This window comes from Nycticebus coucang, chromosome 22 (assembly GCF_027406575.1).
Source record: "Nycticebus coucang isolate mNycCou1 chromosome 22, mNycCou1.pri, whole genome shotgun sequence".
In the NCBI taxonomy this organism is placed as follows: Eukaryota; Metazoa; Chordata; class Mammalia; order Primates; family Lorisidae; genus Nycticebus; species Nycticebus coucang.
Window position 1 is genome coordinate 63,474 of NC_069801.1, and position 13,583 is coordinate 77,056.

The following is a 13,583-nucleotide window of genomic DNA, read 5'->3' on the forward strand; positions in this document are numbered from 1 at the left end:
CTGCCCCTTGGGCCTCTCCCATTTTTTAAGCTCCTTCCCCTCACTGCTTAGCTCCTTCCCCTGCCTGTCTAGCTCCTCCTCTAGCTACTTGCGCACCTGCCTAGCACTAGCCTCCCTGCCTGGGATTTGAACCTCATTATATATTCATATTAAACCCCCCCTCTAGCTTTCTTGACCTTTAGCTTTTACTATTATCCTTATGCTCCTCCCCCTTTTCTGCTTACATCTACCCCTACCCTGCCTGCCTACCTACCTAGCACTAGCCTCTCTACCTGGGATTTGAACCTCCTTAAATTCTCATACGAAATAGCTCTCTAGCCCTTGCTAATTTTTAGGCTCCTCCCTTTTTCTGTTTAGCTTCACGCCTACCCTGCCTACCTAGCTCCTCCCCTAGCCTTCAGCCTGCCCCCCTACCTAGCACCAGCCTCCCTGCCTGAGATTCAAACTTCCTTAAACATTCATATTAGGGCAATCTAGCCCTGTAGCCCTCAGCGAAATTTTTTTAAAGTCCTCCGCCTCTTCTGCTTAGCTATAGCTCTACCCTGCCTGCCTAACTACTGCCCTGGCCTACCTGCCTGCCTACCTCGCACTAGCCTCCCTGCCCAAGATTTGAACCTCATTAAATATTCATATTAGGGTCCTCTGACCTTCCCTAATATTTTGGGCCCCTCCCCATTTCCTGCTTAGCTCCACCCCACCTTTGCCTGCCTAGCTCCTCACCTAACCTGTCTGCCTGCCTATTTAGCAATAGCCTCACTGCCTAGGATTTGAACCTCATTAAATATTCATATTAGGACCTTTAGATCACTAGCCCTTCCCCAATTTGTTTAAGCTCTTCTCCCTCTTCTGTTTAGCTCCACCCATACCATGCCTGCCTAGCTCCTCCTCTAGCTTGCCTGCCTATCTATTTAGGGCTAGCCTCCCTGCCTGGGATTTTAACCTCACTAAATACTCATATTAGGGCCCCTATAGCCCTCTAGACCAGTAATTTTCAAGTAGTGTGCCTCAGCACACTGGTGTGCCATGAGAGGATCTTAGACATGCTGTGAACATTTTTAATTATTTCCAAAAGAAGTTCAAAGCACAGTAAGTGTACATATCAAAATTAAAACCTCTTTAAATTGATTATATGAATATTATCATTGTTATAACAAGTAAACATTTTATTGTTGTAATAAATAAACACCAGCTTATTTCTAAAGTGTGTGGGGTGTAGCCCTGAAAAATAAGGTTTTGAGACACATCCATAGATGGCACAATGTGACAAGGATTTACCAATGAACACCCATATATGTTGAAATCATCCAAAGTGAATGAAGCCCTGTGACTCAGAAATCCCTTGAATGAAGCCTTATGACTCAGCAATCCCTCCTTGTGCCTGAAGTAGTAAGGAGATGGGGCTCTTACTCAACATGTCATACAGTTCTGTCTAGATTTGAAATGGTGAGGTATTAGGACACAATTACCTTCCAAATCCTAGTATTGAGTTTTTTTTGTTTTTTTTTTTTGAGACAGAGACTCACTTTGTCACCCTCCATAGAATACCGTGGCATCATAGCTCACAGCAACCACAAACTCCTGGGCTTAAGCGATTCTCTTGCCTCAGCCTCCCAAGTAGCTGTGACTACAGGCACCCCCCACAACACCTGTCTATTTTTAGAGATGAGGTGTCGCTCTGGCTCAGGCTAGTCTTGAACCTGTGAGCTCAGGTAATAATCCACCAGCGTCAGCCTCTCAAGTGCTGGGATTACAAGTGTGAGCCACCAGCCTGGCCCTGATGAAATTGTCAACATTGCAGAGATACTACAGACTGCCCAGTCTATGGGGCAATGTTGAAGGGTGCCACTTTCATGACATCAACAGCAGTGTGGTGGAATGCCCAGCTAGTTTAAAAATACAAAGGCAACTATTTCAATAAAGGATCATTTGGCAACCAAACAAAAAGGATATACTGAGACACGACAGTGTTTTAAAGATTTTAATTATACAAAGAGTGATTCATAAATCAGGATGCATCAAACCAAATAGGCTTTTTTACAAGTGAATGTAAAGGTAACACAAAAAATTTGGATTGGCTACAGTCATAAAGTTGCCTCATTTAGTCTATCCCCCAGAAAGTCCCTATTTGTAGAATTATAAGTTTGTTGGCTGCTGCTGATTAGTTGAGCTTACTGTCCCCAGATTTCTAGGTTTTCCACTAACATGAATATTTAGAGAGAATGTTTGGGGAAGGAGGTTGAAATGTGAGCAGTTTATTATTTTAGAGCATGAGCTCCTAAATGCATAGTTGAAAGTTTGGGAAGGAATTGGGAAATGAGAAATTTGAAAGGAAAATAAAATAATGTGGACAGAGAAATTGACACAAGCCAGGATACAGGTATCAAAAGACATTCTCAAAGGGGTTAATGGTGTGTCTTAAAAGACTGGGAGAGGTGGGGCGGCACCTGTGGCTCAGTGATTAGGGCGCCAGCCCCATATGCCCAGGGTGGCGGGTTCAAACCCACCCCCGGCCAAACTGCAACAAAAAAATAGCCGGGCGTTGTGGCGGGCGCCTGTAGTCCCAGCTGCTCGGGAGGCTGAGGCAAGAGAATCGCATAAGCCCGAGAGTTAGAGGTTGCTGTGAGCCGTGTGACGCCACAGCACTCTACCCGAGGGCGGTACAGTGAGACTCTGTCTCTACAAAAAAAAAAAAAAAAAGACTGGGACAGAAAAGGGAACTTAAGTCAGAATTTTTCCCAGGATCCTTTTGTGGGAGAGAAAGGGGAACTTAAGTCAGAATTTTTCCCAGGATCCTTTTGATATGTTGGAAAGACTATCAATTCATTTACTGAAATAACTCATCAAATACATACTATTTGTTAACATTCTGCTTAGCAATGGAGATAAAACAGTAAATCAGAAACATCCTGCCCCTGCCTTGTTCATGTTGCAGTCTTTTGAAAAAGACTGCCATGAACCAAATGGTAAGAAAGTGTGATGATACTTACGATGTATGAACTCCCTGAACCATTGAGAATACCTCACTGGGAACTATCTGAGTCTATTCTGTTTATTACTACCTGAAAATTCAGATCAATGAACTGGAAAAGCAGTAAACAGAAAAAGAGAAGTTTCCCAAAGGGATGCTGAGTTCGATTAACAGAACCCTCAAGTGATGAGGTACATTGCTTGAAACTGACAAATACATTCTGAATTCTATTTTTGTTAAGGAAAATTCTGAGGTTTTCATGAAATGTATGCATTCCACCTTTAAGAAAAATTTCATAACCGGGAGCATTTTGCACTACTTTTAAGAAGATCAGTGATCCTTTATAGGTATTTATAGATCATGGCTCAAAAGCTGGGTCTAATGAAAGTCCTTCAGTGGCAACGAGCCTTCATCCTACCTGGACTTTGCTGCTGTGCAAAGGACAAAGGGGCCTGAACCTTGCCCTTCATGGCACCATTTCTCAATTTGTAGAGTGGGAAAGCTCAGCCTGGGCCTGCTAAAACAACAATGACAACAAAGGCAACAAAATAGCTGGGTGCTGTGGTGGGTGCCTGTAGTCCCAGCTACTTGGGAGGCTGACAAGAGAATTGCTTAAGCCCAAGAGTATGAGGTTGCTGTGAGCTGTGATGCCATAGCACTCTACCAAAGACAACATAGTGAGACTCTGTCTCAAAAAAAAACCCAAAAAAACAAAAAAACTACAGCTTCTTTCTTCAAAATCCCAGAGAATACACACTGTACCCTCTGGCTTTAGCAGTGTTTATTTTATTACTGTTGGTCCTACAAGTGGAGTGTTTTTATGTTTTTCATTAACTAACTCATTAAACAAAGGTTTACTGAGCACTTGCCAACAAAATTCATTGTGACAAAGATTCATTATGCTCTCAATGAACTCACAGTCTTAGAACAATTCACAAGTAGGCTGCCTAATATTCAGGCTGATGATTGCCACCAGCACTACACACTGCTAAAAGCTTACGGGACTCAGCCCCTCTGTTTCTCTAATTCCCAGAGCCCGCCATGTAACAGCCAATAGCTGCTTTTAGGAGTGTTGAATACATGCTGATATTTCTCCACACAGAAATACATGTGCACATATGTGTAGAGAGAGTTTGTGTGAGTATACACACAAGCATGTCCTATTTTCATCTTTTCACAAAAAAATATGTCAAAAACGAGACATCTCAAAGTATATTTCCATCATGCAAAATGTTAAACAAAACAAAACAAAACACCAATTTCCTCAGTTAATACAAAGTAGGAATGAAATGCAGGCAAATGTATTTACTAAGAGATGTTGGCAGTAAGTGTAGCTATCCCTAGAGGGGTGACAGTGAGCACCCCTTCTTGAGGTTAGTGTTCATACTTGGCTTCTAGTTGAGGGAGTGTCATGTGTGCCTAGTGCAAAGGAAGGTGCCTTGGAGGAAGCAGTGACACCAGGTTCACTAGGAGAGTTACTTCCAGTCCGCACATGCCACAGGCCATGGATGGCTGAACACAGGCACTCCCAGTGTCTCCCCAACCAGTCTGTACAGAGCCCAAGACTTGGCAGCAGACAGAGCATCTTCCTGCTCTCATCCAGGATCCTCACCTCAAGCAAAGGATGAGGTCAGTAAGGCAGACATGGGCCTCACCACCTGGTTCACCCTGCCCTGCGCTCTCCTTCCTAGAAGAAGAATCTGTGTTGGGCTCCCAGAAGGGAAAGAGAGACAGGCTTGAAGGGAAAAATAATGATAATCCCCTCTCACCTGAGTTCTGGAAAGTTAGTCAAAGTTCATCATTCCTCATTTGAAAGCCAAACCAGGCTTGGAGGAGGTGGCATACCCATGGGTGTGAGGGAGAGGAAGTCTCAGGGGAGAGGCACTAGATCTTGTGTTAGTCAGCTTGGCTCCCGTGACAAAGCACCACAGACTGGGTGCTTCAACAATAAACATTTATTTTATAATTCTGGAGGCTGGAGGTCTGAGGTCAAAGTGTCTGCAGGGCTGGCTTCTCCTGAGGCCTTTCTGTCCTTGGCTTGTAGCTGGTGTCTCCTCCCTGTATCCTCTTATGGTCGTCCCTCTGTGGGGGATGCCTTTTCCTATAAGGGCACTAATCATATTACATTATGGCCCACCCTACCTCATTTAACCTTTATTATCTCATAAAAGACCCTATCTTTAGTGACCCAAATACAGTCACATTGGAAGGTCCTAGAGGTTAAAATTTACATACATGAATTGAGGGGTGTGGGGCACAAACATTGAAATCATGACACCCACCGACCACTTCACATCAGCTTGGTATATGCTACGTGTTAAGTTGTGTAGCTGAATTTGGAGATGGGTCCTTGATCTGATGGGACTATTATCCTTATAAGAAGAGACCCCAGAGAGCTCACTCTTTCTCTCCACCATGTGAGAACACAGTAAGAAGGTGGCTGACAGCAAGCCGGGGGAGAGCCCTCATCAGAAACTGACATGAACAAAGTGGAGCCTCTGAGATTATGTGGCCACTTATGCCTTCACTGGGGACTTAGAGCCTCTAGAATTGAGAAAATATCTATTATTTAAACCACCCAGTCTGTGGTACAGCTGGCCCTTGATATCTGTGGTGGATTGGTCTCATGACCTCCCCTACAAAGATACTAAAATCCAGCCCTAGCGAACTAAAACAGCAAGACACAGAAAAATAGGAAATCTGCTTTACCCATTGGGCTGCAGAGCATCAGAGGCTGTCCATCCAGCTGCCAGACCCCAAGCCAGCACCAAGGGTGTCTGGAAGGCAGTCCCACCTGTGGGGCAGCAGCCAGGAGCCCTACAAAGAGGCTTATGGGAACTCAGGTTGGGGGCAGCCGAAGCCTAGAGCAGAGTTGGGGAACCTGCAGCCTCAAGATCACATGTGGCCTTCAAGGTACTTAAATGTAACTTTTTGACTAAATCCAAATTTTACAGAACAAATTCTTTTATGTTTATTATATTTTTACTTCATTTAAAAAATAAATGCACTAAAATACCAAAGAATAAAATAAGTTTCAAATAAATAATCCTCAAGACTGACTAGCACAATTAGAACATTAGTAAGCCATAAAGGCTAAATTGATGGCTGCTACACTCATGCTGTGGTCTAACTTCCCCCACCTGATTGGTGTCATTACCACCCAAGACTGGCTGGTGAGAGTTTATGGGGGTTAAATATGCCAGTCTGATACTACCTTTTGAAAATGGTGCACTGTGTTTCTGTTTGAAGTGGAATTTGTGAATAGTTGCACAGCTTGACAGTATTTTTTAATTCTGTCTGCTTAACAGCACATCATGTCAAAGATGACCAAGAACACACTGAAGGAAGAAAACAAATTCTTTAATGAAGATTGAGAATGGCAATATGATCTTGTTTCTGCTAAAGATGATTTGGTTGCTTTGTGATACTGCGATATCGGCACTAAAGAAATTTGATGCCCATCAGCATTGTAACACTCATAAGGACCACAAATATTTTAAATTAGGAAGAGAGGCATGAAAGGTTGTACTGCAGGAATTAAAAGATAAAAATTGAAAGCAAAGACAATTCTTTCTAGCAGAAATAAGACCTAGAAATAATGCCACTGAAGCAAATTATAAAGTAGTTTATACACTGAGGAAAAAGGGAGGCAATTCAGTGATGTAGAAATTGTGAAGGAATGCATTGTCAAAGTTTCAGGATGCTTAGAAACCAATAATGTTAAATTTTATAGGTGGCGCCTGCAGCTCAAAGGAGTAGGGCAGCAGCCCCATATACTGGAGGTGGCCGGTTCAAACCCGGCCCCGGCCAAAAACTGCAAAAAAAAAAAAAAAGAAAAAAGAAAGATAGTTAAATTTTATGAAGAATGGGATTAGCAATGTGAATTATTAAAAGAATATTTCTAGGGCGGCGCCTGTGGCTCAAGGAGTAGGGTGCCCGTCCCATATGCCGGAGGTGGCAGGTTCAAACCTAGCCCCGACCAAAAAAAAAAAAAAGAATATTTCTAAAGGAGTGCAGCATTTCTATGTGATATCATGTCAAATCAAAATGGCTTAATTATTTCTTTACAAGGTAAAACTAAGTCTATACATGATAGGTAGCCAAAATTCCAAGCATCTTGAAAAAAAACACTATTTTTTTTTTTGAGACAAAGTCTCACTTTATCGCCCTTGGTTGAGTGCTGTGACGTCACAGCTCACAGCAACCTACAACTCCTGGGCTTAGGCGATTCTCTTGCCTTAGCTTCCCAAGTAGCTGGGACTACAGGAACCTGCCGCAGCACCCGGCTATTTTTTTGTTGCAGTTTGGCTGGGACGGGTTCGAACCTGCCACCTTTGGTATATGGGGCCAGCGCCCTACCCACTGAGCCACAGGAGCCGCCCCATCTTTTCTTTCTTTCTTTCTTTCTTTTTTTTTGAGAGAGAATCTCAAGCTATTGCCTTGGGTAGAGTGCCATGCATCATAGCTCACAGCAACCTCCAACTCGGACTCAAGCAATTCTCTTGCCTTAGTTTTTCTATTTTTAAAAAAATATGGAACACTGGCTTGGCCCATGTAGCACAGTGGTTACATGCTAACCACACGCACGAAGGCTGTGGGTTCAAGCCCGGCCCGGGAGAGCTAACCAACAATGACAACTACAAAAACAAAAAAAATAGCCAGGCATTGTGGCAGGCGCCTGTAGTCCCAGCTACTTGGGAGGCTGAGGCAAGAGATTCACTAAAGCCCAAGAGTTTGAGGTTGCTGTGAGCTGTGACACCATGGCACGCTACCGAGGGTGACATAGTAAGACTCTGTCTCAAACAACAACAAATAAAAGGACCGCTTCATACATTTGCATGTCATCCTTGTGCAGGGGCAATGCTAAACGTGTCTGTATCATTTCAATTTTAATAGATGTGCTGTTGAAGCAAGCACAAAAAAACCTATTTTTTATCAAAACACTTCTTCAAAAGGAACTTTTGGATGAACATTGTTCCCAGTTAGCAAAGGTCATTGATTAGCAGGATGATATATGTGAATCATTTGAAGAAAACGTAGCTGTTACAGACCTCTTAACTGGAGAACACAATGAAAGGTTCACCAACTTTGCAAATCATGACATCACACTCAAATTAGCATTCCTTCTGCACCTAATTGTTATCACCAAGACACCTAAAGAACTACAGATAGAGTTTATTGAGCTCTCACTAGATGACATTTTAAAGTCATTGTTTGATGCTAAGAAAGATCCAATTACATAAGGAAGATCCAAATATGAAAAAATGTAGTAGAATACCCACACCTTTGGCATAGAAAAACTGGAAAAATGCTTTCTTGCTTTTCAGCCACTTATTGCTGTGAATCTACATTCTCCTGCCTAACCCAAATCAAGACGCCCTTAAGTGCCTGTAATCCAAGCACTTGGGAGGCCAAGGCAGTTGAATTGCTTGAGCTCAGGAGTTCAAGACCAGCCTCAGCAAGAGCGAGACCCGTCTCTAAAAAATTAGCTGGGCATTGTGGCCGGCACCTGTAGTCCCAAGCTACTTGGGAGGCTGAAGCAAGAGAATCGCTTAAGCCCAAGAGTTTAAGGTTGCTGTGAACTGTGATGCCATGGAACTCTACAAAGGCCTCTACAAGGGGAACAAAGTGAGACTCTGTCTCAAAAAAAAAAAAAAAAAGACTCCCTTCAGGTCACAAATGACTGATACCCACCTAAAGAATCAAATAAAACTGAGGACCTTGGCTCGGCACTTGTGGCTCAAGCAGCTAAGGTGCCAGCCATATACACCTGAGCTGGAGAGTTCGAATCCAGCGAGGGCCGCTAAACAACAATGACATCTGCAACCAAAAAATAGACTGGTGTTGTGGCAGGCGCCTGTACTCCCAGCTACTTGGGAGGTGGAGGCAGGAGAATCGCTTGAGCCCAGAAGTTGGAGGTTGCTGTGAGCTGTGATGCCACAGTACTCTACCCAGGGCAACAGCTTGAGGCTCTGTCTCAAAAAAAAAAAAAAAAAAAGTTGACACAACAAAGCTGTCACAACAAGGAAGCTTTTGCTCAGGGTCGTCTAGAACTTCTGAGCTCTGGCAATCCACCCACCTCCCAGAGTGGTAGGATTACAAGTTCTAGACCACCCTAAGCAAAAGCAAGAACCTTTCTCTAAAAATAGCTGGGCATTGGGTGGCACCTGTGGCTCAAAGGAGTAGGGTGCCAGCTCCATATGCTGGAGGTGGCAGATTCAAACCCAGACCAGGCCAAAAACTGCAAAAACAAACAAACAAACAAACAAACAAAAAAATAGCTGGGCGTTGTGGCAGGCGCCTGTAGTCCCAGCTACTTGGGAGGCTGAGGCAAGAGGATCGCTTGAGCCCAAGAGTTTGAGGTTGCTGTGAGGTATGACGCCAGGGCACTCTACCCAAGGACAGCAAAGTATGAATGACATTGTCTCAAAAAAAGAAAAAGCTGACTGACACTTTTAAGGTCATTAAAACCTTTAAAATTGACAAATAGTTTTCCTATTTTGAAATTATTAAGTACATAGTAGTTAGATGTTTACATTTAATAATGTAAATGTTTAAGTATGTCTAATTGGAGTTTCTTGAATGTGGCCTTATTTGCAGTTAAATTAATGCGGTCTTCCAACATAAAAGTGTTCCCCACCCCTGGCCTGGACAGTGGCTGGAGAACCAGCCCAGTGAGGAACATTCCTTCAAAGCTCCTGGCTGCACCTGCGGAAGGCCAGGGGTGGCACCCAGACGCGCACTGGGCCAGCGCAGAGGACCGGGTAAACCCTGGGGTTCCTGGATTCTGTTCTTCCGGGTCAGGCGGTTTTGATATTTGAAGCGAGCCCTCCCCTGCGTCCCCACTCCCACCCCCCACCCCGCCGCTGGTGGAAAGCCCAAGACTCAGAGGAATGGAGCGGACGGTCTCTGCCCCAGTGTCAGAGGCTTAAGCTCAGGAGTGCCGCTCTACCTCAAGTCGGCCAGATCCAAGGATGGACACCCCCACCGCCTGCTCCTGCACCCAGACCCTTCGGGCCTCAGGAAACGTGACCCAAGGCTCGGGCGCTGCGCCCGCGCGGGTGCCCTTCGCGCACCCTGCAGCGTCCCGCAGGCCACGGCTCGTTCGCGATCGCTGGGCCTGCGGTCCTGCGTGGGGACCTCGCATGCTGCCACAAGGGGGCGCCGCGGCTCCTGGCGTGGACATGGAGCGCCAACGAACTGGGAGCTGCTATACAGCATCGCAACTGTTTTTTTTCTGGACCCCAAATTCCAGTAAAGAGAATCGTGTTCCAGGAAGAATCTCCGCAGAAACTTGGTTCTGACATCGGCACAGACTCCCGCAGGGTCAAGGCGTGTGGACTTGGTGGCCTCGGGACCAGCCTTGTTCCCAGAACCAGCTCCTCAGACGGCAGAAGGGAGTCGACCAGGCTGTGGAGTCTGCAAGTTCTCCCACTTCCCAGCTGGTGATGGCACCTCCTGGCAGAGGAGACAAACATGAAACCAACACACCAGGTACCACTCCACATCCACCAGGGTGATCGTAATTTAAAAAGAAATAATAAGAGCTGAGGATGTGAGAAAGGTGGGCCTCCTGCAGGAACGTGAAAAGGCGCAGCTGCCGCGTAAAAGGGGCGGGGGGGCGGGGGAAGAGGAGAGGGAGGAGGAGGAGGGGACGGAGAAGACAAAGGGGAGGGGCGTTAGTGCTGGAGAAGCGGTCAGGGCGCCGCTCAGCCTCTCTGGCTGCACCTGGCCCTAGGGCTTTTAGGACCATTAGAGCAGTGCAGTGCTCTGGCAGCTCAATGATCATTAATTTCTAGAGCTGTGGAAACAGCACGTGCGTGTTCCTGCTACTGACAACGCACCACCCACCATAGTCACACTAGTGAAAGCAGTCATGACTGTTCGAGCCATCACTGCCAGCCCTGCCGTAAGAGCAGGACAGGCACAGCGCAAGCCCACCGTAGAGCCCGCCGGGACAGAGGCGGAGGCCGAGGATGGGAGGGTTAAGCCGGCGGGCGGGGGCGGGGACAACTGTCTCCGGCGCAGCACCCGGGGGCCGCTGCGGGCGGCTGCCCAGACTTCCCCGACGCGCCTGGCGCCTCTGCCGAGCCGCCGGCGGCCCCGGGGACAGCCACGCTCCTGCCGCCTCCCCAGCTCCCGTCGCGGGCGGGGCTGCCGCCTGCTCCGCGGCCTGAAGTGGTGACAGCGTGGCGCCTCAGGCCGGGCCAGGGTCTCCCAAGCTGACCTGCCTGATCACCTGGAGCTGGGGTGGGAGCCCTCCTTTGGGCATTGCGGGGGGGGAGCGGGGGCGGCGGCGGGGTCCAGGAACCAGCCTGGCCTCTAGAACAGACCGGTGGACGCGCTCTGCGGGGACTCCCGCCTCCAGCCCCTCAGCCACCCCCAAGGCGGGAGTGTGAAGGTAGGTGGGCAGGCCTGGCCCTCTTCCACATCACTGGCAGCTGTAAATACGTACAGCAAGCACTGGGAAGCGCAGGTCTACTCTAGCAGTGAGATGAGCTGTTAAAAATGTCAGTCTGCAGAGTTTGATTGGAATAAAAGATGAAGTTAAGACTCCTGCAAGACTATGGCAATTTTCAGAAAAAAGTGTCTCTACTTTTTTTCTGTCTTGACATGGACCACACACCTGCCTGTCCCACCCCCCATGAGAACCCTCTGGACCTCAGCCCTGGGCAGAAATGGGGGCACAGCCATGTCTCCCTCCTTGCTTGGGCCCTGCCTGGTTGGGGGTGGGGTGGGAGTGGGGGAGAACTAGCCTTGCCAATCCCCTTGGTGGGGAGTCCTCCCTCCCAATGCTCCTCCTGGGCCACCCTGCCTTACAAAAAAACAGAGGTCTCCTTCCAGCCTTCCTCTGGAGGGGGAAGCAGCCAAGCAGTCACCTGCCCCCGCTCCCTCATCCATCACCCTGAACTGTGTTTCACAATAAAATTACTCATCCTCTGCCAGTGATAAATGGAATCAGTCCTAGAGGCAACCACACACGGTGAGAGTGGGGGCTCCCCATTTAGAGTTTCAGGCCTGGGTGAGGGAAACTGGGTGAAATGTGTCTTTGTGTTCATGCATGGCCTGGCAGGGGCCAAGTTAGTAGATTTATATGTCTGATGTGTGCCCTTGTTTGTAAAAGCACATGTGCATGTGACTCTGTGTACGCTCATGGGTGCTGGAAGATGCCACCTGGAAGTGGGGTCTGAGTATGGTGGCAGGGGGCTGCCAGCCAGGCTGCAGAGTGAAGAGGCAGAATCCCCTGGGGAAAGAAGCAGATGAATCAGAAAAACAGGGTGAGCCAGAAAGCGGGGCATCTGAGAGCCCTGCCCAGTGCCAAGGGAAGGAAGCTGGTAGCTCCTTGTGCACAAATGGGGTGACCTATGACCGTGTCTGCAGGTGAGTGGGAAAAAGGAGCCTCTGGTACCTTTAGGAATCAGAAGACACCCCCTCCCCCGCCCCTCTGGCCTGGAGCCTCTGGACCTTAGGTGTCCAGAGATCAGCAGCTCTCAACAGTGATACTCAATTGGTGTGACCTGGCACACGAGTGTGTGGTGAGAGGATCTTAGGTGTGCTGCAAAAATTTTAAAGATCATTAATTAATTTCTAGAGAAGTTCAAAGCACAGTAAGTATATTCTTTTTTTTTACTCCTTTTTTTTTTTTAGCAACATAATTTAAGTTTGATTTAGCTATAGGTTCAAGTGTGCCATGAGAAAAAAGGTTGAAAAACACCGCAGGCCAGGAAGCAGGTTGAGGCCTGTTAGATCCCTGGCTTTGTCCTGTTTGCTACCCAGGAATCTCTGAGAAGTCCTTTGCTGATAAGTAAGGTGCGAATTAATAAGCAGAGTAGTGAGTTCAGAAAGAGTGTGGCCCAGAACAGCTGTGGATCCTTTTTATTAAAGTGCAAAGGTCCAGAGGATCAGGCCTCAAACCCACCCTGCCAACTGCCAGCTGTTACCTGTAAAAGGAGCAGCTGCCTCGCCAGTGACTATAAAGGGTACCTGTAATTATGCTTCTAAAATGCTGAGCCATGGTGACACATCTCTCTGAGGCCTACTGAGTGCCAGCTGGGGATCCCTGTACGAGCCAGAATGCCAAGTTCTAGAAATGCAGAGATGTGTGTTCAAAAGCATAAGGACTCATTCTGGCTGGAGGGATCCAGGAAAGCTTCATGGAGGAAGTGGCATTTGAAGTTGGCATTAAGGATGAATAAGATTAGACAGAGAGGACTGGACTACTGTCTGGGTGAGGGAAGGCAAAGTGCTATTGAGGAATGAGGGCCACTCCTGGACTGAGCCCTGGGAGGCTTTGACAGAAGGTAGGTCTATGGGCACCAGGTGGAAGATTGCACCCCTTTGTCCTGATCTGTGCCCCAGGTTGGGAAGAAAGAGTCTATGGAAACTGCTCACCTTTGTCTTCCTGGGTTTGCAGCACTTGCCTGGCACACAGGCAGGCTCCAGGACACTGAAGGAGTCGGGGAGGAATAAGGAATATATTCTCCCTGCAGGTGATGAGTCAGGAAATGACAGGTCAAGGCTCTGCAGCCTGTGTGTGAGGCCACTGGAGAAGGGTTGCCCAGTGAGGCCAGCCAGGGAAGACTGAGACCTAACAGGAGTTGCTGGGAGACAGGGG

General features: G+C 47.3%; 1 non-coding gene across 1 annotated transcript; it reads right to left on the minus strand.

Annotated features, from left to right (window-relative positions):
• Positions 1-7,778: 7,778 nt before the first annotated feature.
• Positions 7,779-7,885, minus strand: LOC128575643 (U6 spliceosomal RNA). The gene has a single exon (XR_008377068.1). It is a non-coding gene; the product is annotated as a U6 spliceosomal RNA (small nuclear RNA).
• Between the last annotated feature and the right edge of the window lie 5,698 nt (positions 7,886-13,583).